At 42.7% G+C, this 20,826-nt stretch overlaps 1 pseudogene; it reads right to left on the bottom strand.

Moving 5' to 3' along the window:
- Positions 1-10,835: 10,835 nt before the first annotated feature.
- LOC121012638 (host cell factor 1-like) lies at positions 10,836-18,782 on the bottom strand (annotated as a pseudogene).
- Positions 18,783-20,826: the final 2,044 nt, after the last annotated feature.

Here is a 20,826-nt window from a genome sequence, read left to right as displayed (position 1 = left end):
CTCCTGGCAACAGCCATTCTATTTTCTGTGTCTATGAGTTTGACCACTGTAGAGGCCAAACATGGGTGAAATCATACAGCATTTCTCTTTTGGTGATTGCCTTATTTCACTTCACATAATGTCCTCAAGGTTCATCCGTGTGGTGGCATAGGACAGGATTTCCTCATTTTTTCTTTTGTGGCTCAATACTATTCCACCATAAGCATATATCGCATTTTCTTTATCCATTCATCCATCAACGGGCGTTTAGGTTTTTTCCACCTCTTGACTGCGGAGAGAGGTGAACACCAGAGTGCAAATTGCTCTTCAAGATCGAACTTTTAATTCTTTGGAGTGTATACCCAGAAATGGAATAGCTGGATCACATGGCAGTTCTGTTTTAATTTTTTTGAGGAACGTCCATACTGTTCTCTAAACTATCTATACCATTTCATATTCCCGCTAACAGCATATAAGTGTTCTGATTTCTTCATATCCACACTAAAACTTGTTATCTCTTGTCTTTTTGATAATAGGCATCTTAAAAGGTTTGAGGTGATGGGTGACCGGGTGGCTCAGTCGGTTAAGCATCTGGCTCTGGCTCTGGCTCAGGTCATGATCTCACGGTTTGTGATTTGGAGTCCCTCATGGGGCGGGCTCGAACTCACGAACTGTGAGATCATGACCTGAGCTGGCACTTAACCAAATGAGCCCCGCATCAGGCAGAAAGCTGTCAGTGCAGAGCTTGCTTGAGATCCTCTGTCTCCCTCTCTCTCTGCCTCTCTCTCTGTAAAATAAATAAAAATTTAAAAATAAAATAAAATAGGTAAATGAGTTGATTAAACATTTGTCCAAAGAAGACATGTGAATGGCTCACAAGTATATGAAAAGATGCTCAACATCACAATCATCAGGGACATGCAAATCAAAAATTTGCTATTAAATTGTAGGCGTTTTAAAAATACATATTAGGACATGAATTCCCTTTTCAGATATGTGGTTTATGAATATTTCCCCTCATTTCGTAGGTTGCCCTTTCACATTGTTGATTGTTTTCTTTGCCGTGCAGAAGCTTTTTAGTTTGATGTCGTCCCATTTGTCTATTGTTGCTTTTTTGCCCTTGCTTTTGGTATCACAGCCAAGAAATCACTACCAGACCAATATTATGAAGATTTTCCCCTATGATTTCTTCTGGGAGTTTTATATTTTCAGGTCTCTAATCCATTTTGAGTTCATTTTCGTGTACAGTATAAGAAATATGTTTAATTTTATTCTTTTGCATGTGGGTATCCAGTTTTCCCAACGTCATTTGTTTTTGTCATTGTGTAGCCTTGGCATCCTTGTCAAAGATAATTTGACCATGCATGCGTAAGTTTTCTTCATTCTCTATTCTGTTTGTTTTGTATGTCTGTTTTTATGTCAGTATCCTAATGTTTTGAGTACTGTAGCTTTGTAATATATTTTAAAGCCAGGAAGTATGAAGCCCCCAGCTTTTTCTTATTCAATATTGGTTTTGGTATATTCAGAGTCCTCTGTACTTCCATATAATTGTAGAATTATTTTTCTATTTCTGTAAAAATTTCTATTGTGAATTTGATAAAAATTGCATTGACTCTGTAGATTACTTTAGATGGTATGGACATTTTATTTTATTTTTATTTTATTAGTTTTTTTTAATGTTTAGTTTTATTCTTGAGAGAGAGAGAGAGAGAGACAGCAGAGCATGAACAGGGGAGGGGCAGAGAGAGAGGGAGACACAGAATCCGAAGCAGGCTCCAGGCTCCGAGCTGTCAGCACAGAGCCCAACGCGGGGCTCAAACCCACGAACTGCAAGATCATGACCTGAGTCGAAGTCAGACGCTCAACCGACTGAGCCACCCAGGAACCCTGGGCCATTTTAAAAGTATAAAGTGTTCCAATCCATGAACATAGGATATCTTTCATTTATTTGTATTGCATTTAATTTCTTTCAGTAGTGTTGTAGTTTCAGCGCACAAGTCCTTCATCTCCACTGTTGGACTCAGACCTGAGCATTTTATTCATTTTCTTTTGTAAATGGGACTGCTGTCTTCATTTCCTTGTTAGATTATTAGTTATTTTGTGTATACTATTACAGTTGATTTCTGCAGGTTGATTTTGTATTCTGTAACTTTACGATTTTTTTGTTTTTGTTTTTAGTTCTAACCTTTTATTTTCTTGCTGAAATCTTTAGGGTTTTCTGCATGTAAGATCATGTCATCTGCAAACAGATTTGGTGTTGTTTTTTGTTTTTTTTTACTTACTTGAACCATCTTTGCATCCCAGAGATAATTCCCATCAGTCATGGTGTATGATTCATTTAATGGGCTGTTGAATTTGGTTTGCCAATATTTTGCGGGAATTTACATTGAGGGATATTTGCCTGTAGTTTTCTTATTTTCCTTTGCTATCTCTGCTATCAAATTAATGCTTGCCTCATAAAATGAATTTGGAAGTATTCCCTTCTCTTCAATTGTTTTGGAAGAGTTTGACAAGGACTAGTGTTAATTCTTCCCCAAATGTTTGACTGTATTCACCAGTGAAGCGATCTGGTCCTGAGCTTTTCCTCATTGAGAGATTTTTTTATTATTAATTAAATCTCTTTATTAGTTACAGGTCTATCTACATTTTTATTTCTAATGATTCAGTCTTGGTAGATTGTAGCTTTCCAGAAACTTGTCCATTTCTTCTAGGTTATCCAGTTCATTGGCATGTAATTGCTTGAAGTAGTCTATTAGCCTATTATAATCTTTGAATTTCTGTGGTATCAGTTGTAATGTCTTCTCTTTAATTTCTGATTTTTTTAGTCTACCCTCTTTTTTTCTAAGGTCTGTCAAATTTGTTGATCTTTGCAGAAAGCCAACTCTTCATTTATTATTGTTTTTTTCTATTGTTTTTCTGTTTTTTATTTCATTTATTTCTGCTCTAAGTTATGTCCTTTTTTGCCAACTTTGGCCTTCTTTTGTTGCTGTTCTTATTTCTTTGGGATATATAGTTGGGCTATTCAGTTGAGATCTTGTTTTCTGAATGTGTACTTTATTGTTGTAAACTTCCTATGATTTTTGATGCATCCTGTAGTGTTAGTGCACTTTGTTTTTATTTTCATGTGTCTCAAGATGTTTTCTAATTTCTCTTTCGGTTTATTCTTTGACTGATTCATTAATGGTTCAAGAAGGTATTATTTAATTTCCACATGTCTGTGAATTTTCCAGCTTTCTTTCAGCCAGTGATTTCTAGTTTCATTGTAGTCAGAAAGGATATTCAGTATGATTTTAACTTTCTTAAATTTGTTAGACTTGATTTGAGGCCTATTTGGTTGAGTTTGGAGAATGCACCGTGTGCATTTGAGAGGAGTGTGCATTTTAGTATAGTTGGGTAGAATGTCCTGGTATTTCTACCGGGTGTAGATTCCTTTGGTCTATAGTGTTTAGTCTTCTGTTTTCTTATTGATATTCTGTCTGGATCTTGTATCTATTATTGAAAATGGGGTATTCAAATTTCCCACTATTATGGTGTTGCTGTCTCTTCCTTCAGTTCTGTCAAAGTCTGCTTCATGTATGTGTGCTCTGATGTTAGGTCAGTATATAATTGTTTTATCTTCTTAATGTACTGACCTTTTGGCCATTTTATATTCTCCTTCTTTGTGTCCTGTGACAGTTTTTAACTTAAATTCTATTTTGTCTGGGATAAGTATGGACACCCCTATTTTCTTTTGATTAACATTTGCATGGAATATAATTTTCTTTAAAAAAATTTTTTTTAATCTTTATTTATTTTTGAGAGAGAGGCAGAGTGTGAGCAGGGGAGGAGCAGAGAGAGAGGGAGACACAGAATCCAAAGCAGGCTCCAGGCCCCGAGCTGTCAGCACAGAGTACAGAGTCCAAGCCCGACGCAGGGCTTGAACTCACAAACCGTGAGATCATGACCTGAGCCAAAGTCAGATGCTCAACCGACTGAGCCACCGGGCGCCCCATGGAATATAATTTTCTATCCTTTCACTGTTAAGCTGGGTGTGTCCTTGAATCTAAAATCTGTCTTTTACAGCTAGCTTATAGTTGGATCATTTTTTTAATCCATTCATCTACTCTTCTGATTTGGGAGTTTAAGCTATTTACATTTAGAGTAATAACTGATAGGAAGGACTTACTGTTACCATTTTCTTCATTGCTTTTTTTCGATCTTATAGCTTTTTTGTCCATCCTTTCCCTTCCCCCCGTCTTCCCGTGTGATTCTTCGATTTTTTTCGTAGTGACACGCTTTGATTACTTATTATTTCCTTTATTTGTATCTTCTACAGATATTTTCTTTGTGGTTACCTGGGGCCTTATGTATCTTGCACGTATAACAATCTAGTCGAAGCTGATGACAACTTAACTTCAACCACGTACAAATAGTCCACACGTCGCTTCTCCTTCTGTCCACGCTTTGTAACTGATGTCACAAATTACATCTTTTTGTTTTGCATATCCATTGGAATATTTTTATAGTTAAAGTTATTTTTTTATACTTTTATCTTTTAACTTATATACCAGAATAAAAAAAAAGACGCATGCACCACCGTTACAGCATTTTGGTGCTCCATATTTCTCTATATATTTACCTTTAACTCCTTTTGTCATTTCTTGTAAGGCAGGTCTACTGGTGATGAGCTTTCTTAGCCTTTCTTTCTTTTTTTTTTTTTTTTTCCCAATCTGGGAAAACCTTTAATTATCCTTCATTTTGAAGGACATTATAGTATTGCTCAGCTCCAGAATCTCTGTTTGTTTCTTTTTTTATATTTTCGATCTCTTTGTGGATCTTTTTGTTTTATTCATGTGTTATTTTCTTGAGCTCACAGAGTGCCTTTCGGACAATTCTTTTGAGTTCTTTAGGTGATTTATATATCTCGCATTCTTTAGGATTAATTTCTGGAGTTTTATTTTGTTCTTTTTATGGGGGCTCCTTTCTTTGTTTCTTTATTGTTTGATAACTCGGTGTTGGAATATGCCCATTTGTAAAACCATCCAGCTCTCCCAGTCCTTAGGGATTGATTGCATACAGGGGAAGATGCTCATTAAACAGCCCCACTAGAGAGTTTAGGGGCACCTAAAAACTTTTGGGGCAAGATGTGACTTCTCTAGGCCTGTACGAGGAATTTATCAAGTAGAGAGGCACAGCCAGCTTCTTCCTCAGGAGCCTATGATCTCTCGCTCTACCTGGTGTCTCTGGGTGACCCTGAAATTTCTGGTTCTACAGCAGTAAGGCCTAATTCTCTCTTGTTCTCACCAGCTGCCAGGCATCGAACGTGTGCCGACTTCCCATCGGTGCCCTAAGACAGGCAAACAGGTGCCAATCCTTCAGGCAGCCATCAGAAAAACTGGAACACTGAACACACGCCCCACTTCTCGTCCCCCTTCCTGGGGGAGAAGATTTGAGTCGTGCCTCTTTTCCCACTCACGCCAAGCCGTGCCAGCTACAGCCAGCCACTCCGCATCCTTCTTTGTTTACGGCGGCCCCTCGTAGGCATACACACTGAGCTAGTTCCATCGGGGCTCCGAATGAAACAAGACAAATCAGACCCTCGGGTAGCCCTCTGGAGAACCAGAATGTTGGGTGCATGATGCCCTACTCTTCTCCTGCTCCCCGAGGGAGAAGTAGCTAGTAGGGTTGTCCTCTCCCAGTGCTGTCCTCCGCTAGCTTGGGGGAGGAGCTGAAACAGGAAAGGGAAATTGATCTTCTGATGCATTTCAGTGCAGCTCTTCTCAGCTTTGGGCTCCCTTGGTTTACTGCAACCGCTTACCTGGATTTGGGGATTATCTAAATGCCAACAGTTGGGTCCACATGTCTAGTTAAATCATTGTTTTTGTGGGGAAACTAGGGCTGGGACTTCCTATTCCATCGTGATGACCCCAATGTCTATTGTTAAGTTATTTCATTGCTAGGAAATTCTTCTATTAGTGTCATAAACTGTTATACCTTTAACCTGTGTTAGTAGAGTAGCTATCCGTGAGTCGAACCGACCCAAATCAGGCTTCTATGAATATGACCTGTCTCTACCCATCTTTTGTTCTCAGGAGCTTCCATTTTTTAATACGATCACAATCGGTTGAGCCAGATGTGGCTCTCACTCCAAAATGCATCACTGAGCCAATGTCCTGGCCAACTTTCCTACTTGAGACCAGACACGGTGTGAAGGAAATGTCTCTCAGGTGACTGAGGTCCTAAGACAAAACTTTGTAGTTATTAGAGTTTGTGTTTTCGTCATGTGTAAAAAACCATCCTCAAGGAAGAAAACAATGAAGTCACCCCACTGAGGGAAGCAGACATGAGGGACACACACACAGTTTTTTTGTTTGCTTGTTTTTGAGAGAGAGAGAGTGCCAGGAGGGGAGGTGCAGAGAGAGAAGGGGACAGGGGATCCAAAGTAGGCTCCGCACTGACAGCGGAGAGCCTGATGTGGGGCTTGAACTCATGAACTGTGACATCGTGACCTGAGCTGAAGTCCAGTGTTTAACCGGCTGAGTCACCCAGGTACCTCCAAACCCAGTCTTAATGGTGCTTGGTGCCCCTTGAGCTATTTATCCGTGCCCCATATGCATTTTTACTCCTGGTGTTCAAGAAAAGTTTCATGGTCAAATTAGTTAAATCCGGGCTTTTCCTTGCATCCCAAAGAGGCTTAACTAATGCAGTTTTCATTGAACTTAAAAAATATCCCATACCCCAATAGCAACTTGAACCTCATGTTTTTAACTATTATATTGCATTGCTATGTGGTCTTCATCTACATTGTTTATTTTCTTCTCTTCTTAAAAGAAGTACAGTCGAATAAAACATTTAATGCTTTTATTTGTTTGTTTGTGTCTACTCTAATCCACTGTAAACATCAAACCATTCTAACCATTCTAGAACATGCCATCAAGAGGTTGCCTGGGGTTGTGTTGTTAAAATAGCTATTTGATAGGATTGTACATACACAGCAAGGATACAGTCTATGGCGTTGTGTCTATAATTTCACACCCTTCATGTTCTTCTGTCTTCCTCTCAACCTGTATTTTTGCCAGATAAATATCAATGTTTACAAGGATCGTGCCTACAATCCTTTCTTTTCCTCCTTAGTAATTTTCTCTATGAAAAAGTTAACAGATCATTCTAAAACTGTTCTTGATGGGTAAGCTGTCCTTACTGAAGATGCATTAGTCTAACGACGGCTCCGAAAGTAACCATAATAACTTTTAATCTTTATCATTTTGTCTCTTTGATGGTTCCCAAATGGTTCTAGAATATGTGAGACGACACATCTATTATGGTGGAATAATGGTGGCCCTAATAGTGCTGAGGCAAGGGCTCTTTGGCTGTGTCACTTTCTTATGAGAACATTAGTCGAGTCTATTTGGGTCCGGAAAAATGAGACAACATTTCAGCTGGAGGAAGTGACATGTTGTTGTTGCCAGACAGGCAGTTTATTATTCTTCTCTGAGCAGAATACCCAAAAGATGCTTTTATTTGTATTTCCAGATGTCTAATCATATCATCATAATGATGGACTATTTTAGAATACAATTACATAGGCAGCATCCTCAAGAATACATAAAATGATAAGCTCCAGTGAATTATCAGAGTTTATGGAAAAAAAGTTTTTAAAGATACAAAGCAATCTATTTCCAACTTCTTATGAGAAACTGCTCTAAACTTGGGGAAATCATAGTCATTTTTAGAGTTTGCAGGGACATTGTGATCACTTGATCATAAGCCTACACAGAGATAGTTTAGAAAGGAAATTACAAGTACACAGCAGGGGGACCTAATATCCTCCAGAAGTTCAGGGAAGGCATTTTGGAGAAATAAAATGTAACCTGAGTCCTGCAGGATAAGAGAGGAGCAGGGGTGAGAGCAGATGGCTGAGGTTTCCCGGGCAAGGAGAATATTCCGGCAGGTGCGAGAGAAGGCGTGTTTGTTGTTTGTTGGAGAAACTGAAAGACGTCAGGGTCGGCTAATCCTCCACAACTGAGTAGCCCTGGGGAAATTATTTAGCTTCAGTAAGCCTCAGGGCCTTCCATGTACAAATTAGCATAATGGTAGCAGTGCCTGGCTGGCTCAGCCCTTAAAGCAAGTGACTCTTGATCGCTGAGCTCAGTTTGTGAATTTGAGCCCCACCATGAGCATGGAGCCTACTTTTAAAAACAAAAGACACCTAGGGGCGCCTGGGTGGCGCAGTCCGTTAAGCCTCCGACTTCAGCCAGGTCACGATCTCGCGGTCCGTGAGTTTGAGCCCCGTGTCAGGCTCTGGGCTGATGGCTCAGAGCCTGGAGCCTGTTTCCGATTCTGTGTCTCCCTCTCTCTCTGCCCCTCCCCCGTTCATGCTCTGTCTCTGTCCCAAAAATAAAAAATAAAACGTTGAAAAAAAAATAAACAAAAACAAAAGACACCTTAAGAAAATTTAAGGTACTAATAGTGCCTATATCCTGAAACTGTCGGGATTAATTGGAATTCTATTTGGAAAGGTTTTCATCCCAGGGCCTTGCACGTACGGTTTCACTATATAGTAGCTTTGATGTGAAGAAATTGAAAGATTTTAAGTGAAGAATGACATGATCAGAGTTTCAAAATCAGTCATTCTTCAGGATAGAAATGGATTTCTAGAAAACAGATTAAAAGTGGCGAGATCAATTAGAATCACCTCAGAGCGATCCAGCTGAGAGGTGGTGATGGTGTGAGCCAAGGTAATAACAACAGGGATAGAGAAGTGGATTAATGAAATCTGAAATATTAGATGTTAGTGCAATATAGGTGGAGTTTAGGGGTAAAGAGAGAGCAGTGCGGGATATCTCCCAGTCTTCTAGTTTCCTATGATTGCATGAGAAATTAACATAAATGGCAACTTGAAGTAACATCTATGTATTATCTCACAGTTTCTGAATCAGGAGTCGACGGAGCTTAGCTGGGTCCTCTGCTCAGAGTCTCCCAAGGCTGAGATCAAGTTGGCAGTTGGGGGGCACCTGAGTGGCTCCGTCGGTTGAGCGTCAGACTTCTGTTCGGGTCATGATCTTGCGGTTCTTGAGTTGGAGCCCCATGTCGAGCTTATAGTTGTCAGCACAGAGCCCGCTTGGGATCCTCTGTCTCCCCTCTCTGTCTCTCCCCTGCTTGCACTCTCTCAACAGTTAAACAAACAAACAAACAAACAAACAAACAAAAGATGGCGGCTGTGACTGCAGTCTCATTTAAAGGCTCTAACTGGAAAAGACTTCCCTTCCAAACCCTTTGGAACCTGTCTCTGGTGGGACAATACTACAGTTCCCTAAGTCCATTCATTTAATGCTGGTCGCATCTTTATCATGATCTGCACCATCCATGGTGCTGCCTCCATGAACTTTGAACTCCAGCCAGCCTCTCAAAGGTGTTCTGTGCTTCAGCGTGCTAACACAAACCTGTCTCAGAGTATCAAGGAAACTGTAATTGATAATGCATTGTCTTGTCACTTAAATTTACTATTGGAAGTTTTAGAGTCTGCACATGGAACAACACATCTTCCAACTATGTCTCCTTTTGAACACTTTAGGCAATTATCACTCCATTTCTGGAATGTGACCTCTTTGTGGTTGGTAATACCCCTGCTTTCCACACACTGCCGTGAGTGGGAAGGATGGTCAAGGGACCCCTGGGCGGAGTGAAAAGAGGAGTAGTTTCGCCTATGGGAAGAATGTTTGTTCCTTGTCTGGGCAAGCCTTAAGAGCAACCTGGGAAAGTGTGATGTCAAGACGCTAGTTGCATTTTATTCAAAATCAACTGCGAATATTTATTCATAATACTGAACCACCGTGCATGTGTAAGCCCGTTGTACTTACTAAAACCAAAGCTCACACGTTGCATTTTATACATAAAAAAAGAAAGGAGGAAAATGAATAAATTAAACGAAGCATCTTTAAAAGTGACAAAAAATATAATTGTAGAATTCTACAGTGGCATTTTAGAATTTTTCTCCTCGAGCGAAGACTGTTCTGTTGGAACTCTTGTTCTAATTGGATAAATTGCGTTCCTTGCTGGAATGGAAGGAAGTGGCGACTACCCTAAGCATGACCTCATGAACCCTCAAATTATAGATGCCAGAGCCCCTCCCTGAAAGGAGTCTGCATGTATGGATTTCCCTGCAGTGCACATCAACCAGAAAAACTCAGTATTGTTACCTAAGCGAGAAGCCATGTCATAGGTTTAACTCGCTCAGATTTTGGAGTTCATTATGGCAGCTAGTATTAATTGAACATAAACGGAAGTGGGTACCTTCTGGAAATTATCATGAGGGTCATAGCCCACGTCCGTGTAAAGGACACAGTTGATGTGATGGCACTGGGGCCGGTGATGTTCACACCGTTGCCCTGGATGCTGTCCACCCGTCCTTGGTCACAGATGGTGGGGGATCTTTTTTTGAGCTTATGTTGGAGGTGACAATCATGGCCATGGGCATGCTGCTTGTCTTGTGTGTCTCACAGGATGGTTGAGACATACCCTCTGTGTCCAGAAAGGAGCTGGCAGTGAAGCACTGGCCTGGGGGTGACAATAAGTCGTGCTGCCACCTTCAAGCTGGACTTGAGGGTCCTGTGGGAGAGGAGAGTATCAGGGAGCAGGGCACCAGGGCCGACTGATATGGTGGTACCGATGGAAGTGGTCTGGTGCATCTCACAGGGGTGGTGGGCAGGAAGCTAGCTGCTACCTACCCTCAGGCTTGCCCACAACCCCCAGTTGTGGGGGGGGGGGGTGTAGGTGGTACCTGTCTCATGGGTCTCACAGGGTGGGTTGTAGCCCACCGGCATCTCAGTGCCAGGCTATGTGACACCGTCCCGGGCTACATGTTACCCTGCGCCAAGTCAGCCGTGGTGACCGGCCATGGGCTGTTGTGTCGTAGGCGAGGCTAGAGCGGACACAGGAAGGTCATGCGCAGGCTGGACTTGACCTCCCTGGGCACTGTGATTGGAGGCACCTGGGTAGGCTGGGAGATAGGCTGCATGGTGATGGTGGCAATGGTGCGCCCACCAAGCCTCATCACCGTGGTCTGTGCAACCAGCAAGGTGACAGCAGTGGGGGCTGATCATCTGGCTTGAAGGGATGGCAATGGTGCCCAAGGTAGTGATGGGCCAGGGAGGCTCCTGTGCGGTGGCCAGCAGCTCTGCAAGGCTGGTGGGAATGCTGCCTGTCCCTCTGCCGAGGGTTGTGACATCTGGGATGCTTTTCGTGATCAACACGGTGACGGCTGGCTTGATGGTGGAGACGGTGACAGTCGTGACCAGGTGAACACCCCTCAACGGGCACGGAGCAGAGGATAGTGCCTGCCTGGCTGTCCAGGGACCCTCTTTAGCACCACCTGGGTCACTCCGTGCTTCTCATGGCCAGTGGCATTTTGAACAGCAGCAGTGATTTCGGTGGGTGCTCCCGTTCCTGAAGTCATCACCTTGGTGATGATGGTGGTGAAAAGGGACTTGAGGTCAAGACTGCTGGTCCTGCCTGTGGCTGGTATGGGGATGGTCTCGATGATGGTGCTGTGTTGGGCTTGGCCTGCCGGAATGGCCAGGATGATGGGCTTAGTCCCAGTCCCACCGGCTTGCATGGCACGGATGACAGCGGTGGGCTTGCCATCTGCCGAGGTCCCCAGCTTCAGGACGGTCCCAGCTGAAAGGGACCCTTTGATCCGGGCTACCAACGTCACTTTGCCCAGATTGCAAGTCAGAGCGCCGCCTCCTGGGATAGAGATGGGGCTTTTCACCAGGGCGGTGGCCTTGATGACCCCACCCACCAGCGTGGTCGCTACCTGGCTTTGCCGGGCCATTATCATAGTCCCTGATGTGTGCACCTAAATGACAGGATGGGTGGACGTGTGGACAGCAGAAGAGATGGACCTCCTCACCTGGGCAGCTGCAGGTGTTTGAGTGGCTGGGTTGCTCGCCATGACTGGTGAAGAGGCCACTTCAGTAGCCCAGAGAGTGGCGGGGCCAGGTGCCAGGTGTCAGAGCCATGGTTTTGATGATGGTGATGCTTGTGGGGACACTTGGCACTGTGAGTGCCAAGGAAGGAAGGCTTGCTGGCGGCAGCTGTGGTCGCTGGCCATTAGTGCCACCATCTCTCTCATTTGGGGGCTGCTGCTGATCACTGTTCCCTGGGCACTCTGTAGTGAAAACTGCCTTTTTTTAAAAAAATATGAAATTGATTGTCAAATTGGTTTCCATACAACACCCAGTGCTCATCCCAACGGGTGCCCTCCTCAATGCCCATCACCCACTTTCCCCTCCCTCCCACCCCCCATCAACCCTCAGTTTATTCTGTTTTTAAGAGTCTCTTATGGTTTGGCTCTCTCCCTCTCTAAATTTTTTTTCCTTCCCCTCCCCCCTGGTCTTCTGTTAAGTTTCTCAGGATGCGCATAAGACTGAAAACATATGGTATCTGTCTTTCTCTGTATGACGTATTTCAGCATCCTTTCTTAATGAAAACCCTTGAGAAAGTCGGGATAGAAGGAACATACTTAAACATCATAAAAGCCATCTATGAAAAGCCCGCAGCTAATATCATCCTCAATGGGGAAAAACTGAGAGCTTTCTCCCTGAGATCAGGAGCACGACAGGGATGTCCACTCTCACTGCTGTTGTTTAACATAGTGTTGGAAGTGCTAGCATCAGCAATCAGACAACAAAAGGAAATCAAAGGCATCAAAATTGGCAAAGATGAAGTCAAGCTTTCACTTTTTTCAGATGACATGATATTATACATGGAAAACCCGATAGACCCCACCAAGAGTCTGCTAGAACTGATACATGAATTCAGCAAAGTCGCAGGATACAAAATCAATGTACAGAAATCAGTTGCATTCTTATACGCTAAGAATGAAGCAACAGAAAGACAAATAAAGAAACTGATCCCATTCACAATTGCACCAAGAAGCATATAATACCTAGGAATAAACCTAACCAAAGATGTAAAAGATCTCTATGCTGAAAACTATAGAAAGCTTATGAAGGAAACTGAAGAAGACACAAAGAAACGGAAAAACATTCCGTGCTCATGGGTTGGAAGAATAAATATTGTTAAAATGTCAATACTACCCAAAGCAGTCTACACATTCAATGCGATCCCAATCAAAATTGCACCAGCATTTTTCTTAAAGCTAGAACAAGCAATCCTAAAATGTGAATGGTACCACAAAAGACCCCAAATAGCCAAAGTAATATTGAAGAAGAAAACCAAAGCAGGAAGCATCACAATCCCAGACTTTAGCTTCTACTACAAAGCTGTAATCATCAAGACAGCATGGTATTGGCATAAAAACAGACACATAGACCAGTGGAATAGAATAGAGACTCCAGAACTGGACCCACAAAAGTATGGCCAACTAAGCTTTGACAAAGCAGGAAAGAATATCCCCAATGGACAAAAGACAGTCTCTTTAACAAATGGTGCTGAGAGAACTGGACAACAACATGCAGAAGAATGAAACTAGACCACTTTCTTACACCATTCACAAAAACAAACTCAAAATGGATAAAGGACCTGGATGTGAGACAGGAAACCATCAAAACCCTAGAGGAGAAAGCAGGAAAAAACCTCTCTGACCTCAGCCGCAGCAATTTCTTACTGGACACATCTCCAAAGGCAAGGGAATTAAAAGAAAAAATGAACTATCGGGACCTCATGAAGATAAAAAGCTTCTGCACTGCAATGGAAACAATCAACAAAACTAAAAGGCAACCGACGGAATGGGAAAAGATATTTGCAAATGACGTATCGGGCAAAGGGCTAGTACCCAAAATCTATAAAGAACTCACCAGACTCCACACCCAAAAGACAAATAATCCAGTGAAGAAATGGGCAGAAAACATGAATAGACACTTCTCTAAAGAAGACATCCAGATGGCCAACAGGCACATGAAATGATGCTCAACATCACTCCTCATCAGGGAAATACAAATCAAAACCACACTGAGATACCACCTCACGCTGGTCAGAGTGGCTAAAATGAACAACTCAGGAGACTATAGATGTTGGCGAGGATGTGGAGAAACGGGAACCCTCATGCACTGTTGGTGGGAATGCAAACTGGTGCAGCTGCTCTGGAAAACAATGTGGAGGTTCTTCAAAAAGTTGAAAATACAACTACCCTATGACCCACCAATAGCACTGCTAGGAATTGACCCAGGGGATACAGGAGTGCTGATGCATAGGGGCACTTGTACCCCAATGTTTATAGCAGCACTTTCAACAATAGCCAAATTATGGAAAGAGCCTAAATGTCCATCAACTGACAAATGGATAAAGAAGATGTGCCTTATATATACAGTGGAATACTATTGGGCAGTGAGAAAGAATGAAATATGGCCTTTTGTAGCAACGTGGATGGAACTGGAGAGTGTTATGCTAAGTGAAAACTGCTTTTAATAAAGGAATGAGCAACTTCTACATTGTTAGATTGAGTGATTAGATGTGATTAGAGATTATTTCCTGTCTCCCAATAGATACACATACACTTTCCCAGTTCTGTTTATCAAGAAGGCCACATGCAGTGCTTTACAGAACCATCTTTTTCATAAACCGAGTGTCTGTGTGTAGGTTTATCTGGGGTCTCTCACTTCTGTCTCATTGGTCTGCCTATCTCTGCACCCAGTCCCAGACTCCTTATTTACCATAGTTTAAAAATAAATCTTGATGTCCGTTAGGGCATGTCCGTTTTCTTCTCTTTTGGCTACTCTCGGTCCTTCACATTCCCATATAAGTTTTCGAACCAGCTGCCAATTTCATAAAATAACCTAAACGGATTTCGAACGATAGATAGTTCATTGAATCTATAAATCAATATGGAGAGAATTCACATCTTTACAATATTGTCTCTTCCAATTTATGACCATGATATATCTTTTATTCTTCTACATCAGTTTTTTCTCTTGATGTTTTATAATTTTCTGTGTAGAAACTTTCCACGTTTAATTAGATTTATTTCACATTATTTAAAATATTTTTTAACATTTATTTATCTTTGAGAGACAGAGAGAGACAGAGCATGAGCAGGGAAGGGGCACAGAGAGAGGGAGACACAGAATCGGAAGCAGGCTCCAGGCTCTGAGCTGTCAGCACAGAGCCTGACATGGGGCTCGAACCCACGAACCGTGAGATGATGACCTGAGCCGAAATCGGATGCTTAACCCACTGAGCCACCCAGGCGCCCCTATTTCAAATTATTTTTAAAAGTTTTAAAAAATTCTTTTGTTTTGGATATTTAGAAAAAAATTAGTTTTTAATATTGGTCTTACATAAAATAAACTTACTGAACTCAAATATTCCTTTTAATAACTATTCATGGATATTTTTGGATTTTTGTGTGCATAATCATATCACCTACATAAGATTGATTATATTCGTGCATTTCTTTTTTTTTAAGTCTTATTATTTATTTTGAGAGAGAAAGGGGGATGGTGCAGAGAGAGAGGGAGAGGATCCCACGCAGGCTCTGAGCTATCAGTGTAGAGCCTGACATGGGGCAGGATCCCAAGAACTGCAAGATCATGACCTGAACTGAAATCAGGAGTCAGATGCTTAACTGACTGAGCCACCCAGGCACAGTCCTGCATTTCCAATCACTGTATCTGATTTCTTTTTCTTGCTTTACTGCATTGGCTAAGATCTCCAATACAATGGTGAATGGAAGGGGAGAAAATGGGCATCCCAGTTTGTTTCCCAACCTCAAATAGAAGTATAAAGCATTCCACCATTGCGTATAACGTTTTCATAGTTATGTTCTTTCAGACGAAAGAAACCTCCTTCTATTTCTAGTTGCTAAGAGCTTTTAACAATCAATGTTGAATTTTTTTCAAATGTTTTTCTGCATAGATTGAGATCCTATGAATTTTATCCTTTATCTTATTCTATTTTATTCCATTTAATTTTCTTCTTTATAAATTGCATTGTTTGATTTTTTTTTTCCCCCAAGGAGAAGCCAACTTTGTGTTTCTAAAGTAAGTTCAGCTTGGTCACTCATATTACCCTTTGTGTGTAAGTGGGTTCGGTTTGCAGATACTTTAAGAGTTTGGCATGTATGGTCATATAGGAGATCAGCCGAGTTTTTAATATTATAGTGTCCTGTTCCACTTTTGCAGCCAAGGTTTTGCAGCTTTCATAAAACGAGCTAGAATGTGTATGCTCCCTGCCTATCCTCTGAAAGGATCTGTACAGAATTGGCCCTAATGTCTCCCTAAATGTACATCATTGCTGAAGCATTCTGGACTGCTCTGACATCGATGGGCACTCTACCCCGGCATACTTGGAAGATCTAAGATTTCAATAAAGGGGCCTTATTTACAGGATATGGAACCCACTCTTGATGCACCTGTGCCACTAGAAAACGGATCCTTGGCTAATTGAATTGTATTGTTGTCTTCCTCTTAAAAGAAGTGTAAATTTATTGGATGCTTACTTTAAGTCAGGCCCTCTAAGAATTTTGCCTCTACTATCTCACTTAATCCCTTAAGAAAACTAAAAGAGCCTCTGTTTTGCTGATGAGGAGGCCGAGGCACAGAGAGGCCAGAAAACTCCACGCAGGACAGAGCTGGGGAGCGGTGGAGGCAGGTTTCCTGGAATCAGAGCCTATACCCCTCATTGCTGGCTGATGCACCTTGCTTTGGCTTAGACTGTTGCTTTTTTTCTTCTCTCTTGAATTGACTCCTCCGCTCACTTATTTCCCATTTTTCTAAATACTGTATCTAATACATGCCTTCACAGTCAAATTTGCCTTGATTAATGCTTTGCCCAAATTCTGTGTTTCAATGTATGGTATTTTATTTCCACTCACGGCTGAATAGTTGTTAATTTTAATTTTGAGTTTTCCTCTATCTTGAGTTATTTAGAAGAATGGTTTGACATTTTTTTTTTTTTCCATGGAAAGTCTCTTTGGGGCTAGCCTTTGGTTGTGTACTGTCTGGTTTGGTAACCTTGTAATCAGAACTTGGCTGTGTAATTTCTGCCTTGAGCACTTCTTCCTTTAGAATTTTTTAGTAACCTAACATCTGGCTAATTATTGCAAGTGTCCTGTGGTGTTTGAAAAGATGTATTTTCTATTTGTTTGTTGCACGGCTCTCTCTACATATCTATCACAGCAAGCTGAATATTCGTGATATTCGAATTCTTAACACTGTCATTTTTCCCCCCAGGTTATTTGCCATTTTCTGAGAGGGATTTTTCCTTCTCCCTCCTCGGATCTAGTTTGCCAGCCTCTCTTTGTATGTTTAAAAATATTTGCTGTCTATATTTCAATGCTATGTTTAGTCCTTAATGTTTTTTTGACGTCTTGATGAAGTGTGCCTTTTATCAATATAAAACACTTGTCCTCTTCACGCTCAGAATGTGACCTTTCTTCAATTTTGTCAAATATTCATTTTTAGGAAAGCCTGTCTGTTGACTGCTCCTCTCAGCCTGGATTTTCAGGGGGCTTTATCTCCCAGAGGTCTTCCAGAACCTGTTAGGACATAAATCCTTTTCTAAAACCTTTCTCAGGCTCCTGCGGGAAAGCAGGGGCATAGATCTGCAATCCCTCAAGGCCACCAACGTTGTGTTTTCTTTCCCCTTTTTTCTCTTTGTTTTTTCCACCCTGCCTATATTACGTTTTGCTAGATATTAACTTCCAAATGTGGACAGGTCTGTTCAGACGAAGCCTGCACGGCTACATTCCACGGGCCCTTGGGCGGCTTGCCGGAACCTTCTCTTTCCTTCTGTTTCTTGTTGGCACCTCCTGGTGCACAGCCCCGGTTTTCTTCTCTTACCTCAAAGGAGTAATAATGGGAATTATTTGACTAGAAAGGGATAATAAGAGAAATGATTATTCCTCCAGTAATGTTTCATACAACCCTCTATTCTAGCGCCCATAGTCTGTGCGTTATTTTTTAACAGTGTCATCCGTTAAATTAGAAGTCCTCAGTCGCGGGAACCGGGCCGAACCGCCTTTCTGGTCCTTTACGAGTAGCGTGATGCCCGGCACACAGGCACTCAATAAATGGGACAGGTGAGGCACGTGTAGATAGACGAATGCGTTCTAAGCACCCAACATAGAAGGCCGCGGGAGATGTAAATGAACCAGGCTTCCTTGCTCCTGCCCTCAGCCTCTCAAATCTGTTCTTCACATAACGATCAGAAAGATTCTTCTAGAACTTAAGTCTGATCTTATCACCTCTCTGTTCGACATCTGGTTTCAGGGACTCCCTATCTCACTCCAGGCGAAAGCTAGTGCATCCCTAAGGAATGCTTAACTGAACTAAATTAAAGCTTAGAACCAGCGTGGAATCATGGGAAGACCGTAACAATGGTCTGATTCCGTTTCACAAATTCTGTAATTTTGTCATCTACACTTACACACTTGAGCGTCTGTTAATATTTTAAATACCTCTGACATTTTGACGCTGTAGGATGGTATTTTGACCTTGTCCCGTGGTGCCCAACACAATGTGTTCTCATCTCTGTCCACTCCTTCCACAGCCTGCCCTGGCTATGCTGGCCTCCCTGATTTGCCTTAAGCAACCCGAGCAGACTGCAACCAACACGATTCTGCATTTGCTTGCCCTCTGCCCGGCGCGTACGCTTCCGCCTGAGAGCCACATGGCTTGCTCTCTCACCCGGTCCTAACCGCTGCTGGAATGTCACCTTTCCTGAGAATCCTATCCCAACACGGTGCGCCCGTGTCTCTCTGACCACGTTGATTTCCTTACACTCTGTGGCGCCGCCCGACTCGGTACTTGGTTGTTTATTTCCTCCTCCTGGAATGTGAGCTGCATGACAAAAAAGACATCCATCTGGTTTTTCACTGCTTCATTCCAAGGGCTTAGTGAATGGTAAATGTAATTTTTGAATGAATCAATACAAGTATTTGCTTGGTTTTGGTGGCTACTGCTATATTGGCCATAGTCACGCGTACTGTGATCGTAGCCATACCCATGTCAGGAAGGAGCTGGGACACTGGTCGCTGGGTGTCAATACCGCTGGGGAGAATTCGGGCTTGTGGCCATGGCAGGGCAGGCTGGCAGCCACGTGCCCCTACCCGCACTCCCCATGAGCCATGGGCTTGGTCGTCCGTGGACAAGCGAGGACCGTGGGCTTGAAACACAGACCCGAGAGAAGGATGCTGCGAAGCGTGCAGTCTCGGGTTTCGTGGCAAAAAGGTGTCAGGGGAGCAAGACCGACCTCGAATATGGAGTCCGCCCCATGTCCACTTCTCGCATTCACGTTGCCGTGGGCAGTAAAGCACGTGAAAAGTTTTACTTGCCTTTTGTTCAAATGTAAGTCTGCTATTTCACAGGCCAGGACTTTGGTGACGTGCATGCAAGGGTTCCCCAGACGATCTTCCCCCCCCTCAGCTTGCAACCCCAGTATGGCCCCTGATGATTCCCAGTATAATTAAGGGAGTGAATTAAAGGATACGCATCGGGCATCCTCAAGAAACGCTTAATTGGACTAGGTTAAAGCTTAGAGCCAGCGTGGAATCATGGGAAGACAAGAAAAATGGTCTCATTCCGTTTGAAAAATTCTGTAGTTTTGTCTTCTACCCTTACAAACGTGAGCATCTGTTAATATTTTAAATATCTATGATATTTTGACTCTGTCGGATGGCATTTTGACATAGGTTGAATTCTCTAATGGACTAGTAATCGATAGGAAAACTGGAATTAAGTGATCAGTGAATAGAGAAGAAGTTGATCTTAAATCTCGTCCTGTATCTTACATTTGTTGAGAATTTACAGGATACCCGGGCACCACAAGGGTGCGCTTAATTGAGTATTAATTAATAATGATTTGAGGGGCGCCTGGGTGGCGCAGTCGGTTAAGCGTCCGACTTCAGCCAGGTCACGATCTCGCGGTCCGTGAGTTCGAGCCCTGCGTCGGGCTCTGGGCCGATGGCTCAGAGCCTGGAGCCTGTTTCCGATTCTGTGTCTCCCTCTCTCTCTGCCCCTCCCCCGTTCATGCTCTGTCTCTCTCTGTCCCAAAAATAAATAAACGGTGAAAAAAAAAAAATTTAATAATGATTTGATTAATTATTAACGAGGGGACTAAGGGTGTTCTTATTAACTCCGTGGAGTTGGTAGTACGGCAACAACCCTGAAAGTTACGTGGTAATATTGTCTGCATTTCACCTTGAGGACAGAGTCGGAAAACGGTTTGGCCAAGGGAGGAGCTGGAATCGCATCGTAAGTAACTGCAGCTCAGAATCTGTTCTACCCCGGGGTTTCTCTCTTGCAATCGGTAGGCTGGCGGCCTCCAGAAGAGCTGAATTCCATCATGCTTAACAGGCTTGAGAAAAAATGCAAAGGAACCCAGGGATTCAGGTGGTGAAAACGTTCTCGGGGTCTGGAGCTAACGGCGACTGGGAAGAATTCCAGAGATGGTGAGGAAAATGAAGGGAAGGCACGAATCTCTCAGAGCGCCTTTGAAAGGATGACCGTGAATTGATGTCTGTCCCTGAGTAATAATTTGATCCTTCAAGGGAGGCGGCCGTATATACGAAACCATGATAAAGCCACATCTTTCTTGTTTTTCTGAAGTCGGTATAAGCCAAAGTATTTTTCTTGTACATATTCTACTAAAAGTCTGTAATTAATCTCCAAAGTTGACTGTTGCGAAGAGTTTTAATTAGTCAGCATGCATGGTACGAATGTATCAGATTAATACCGGTGCAGCAGAGTCCCTCCTGGCCCTTGGAGAAAGGGTGAGATGTGGTTCGACACAAACCACAGGAGAAATTGAGATGGAGAGGGTTACTGCTCACAGGTGCTGCAGGAAGTAGCTGGAGCCACCCGGGAAGGTCAAGGCTGGTTCAAAAACAGAAAGGCAGAGCATGAGTGG

Source organism: Herpailurus yagouaroundi, unplaced genomic scaffold, assembly GCF_014898765.1.
Source record: "Herpailurus yagouaroundi ecotype Mexico unplaced genomic scaffold, PumYag 197, whole genome shotgun sequence".
NCBI classification, from domain to species: Eukaryota; Metazoa; Chordata; class Mammalia; order Carnivora; family Felidae; genus Herpailurus; species Herpailurus yagouaroundi.
Note: the sequence above shows the minus strand (reverse complement) of the source record. Positions and strands in the feature narration are given on the sequence as shown.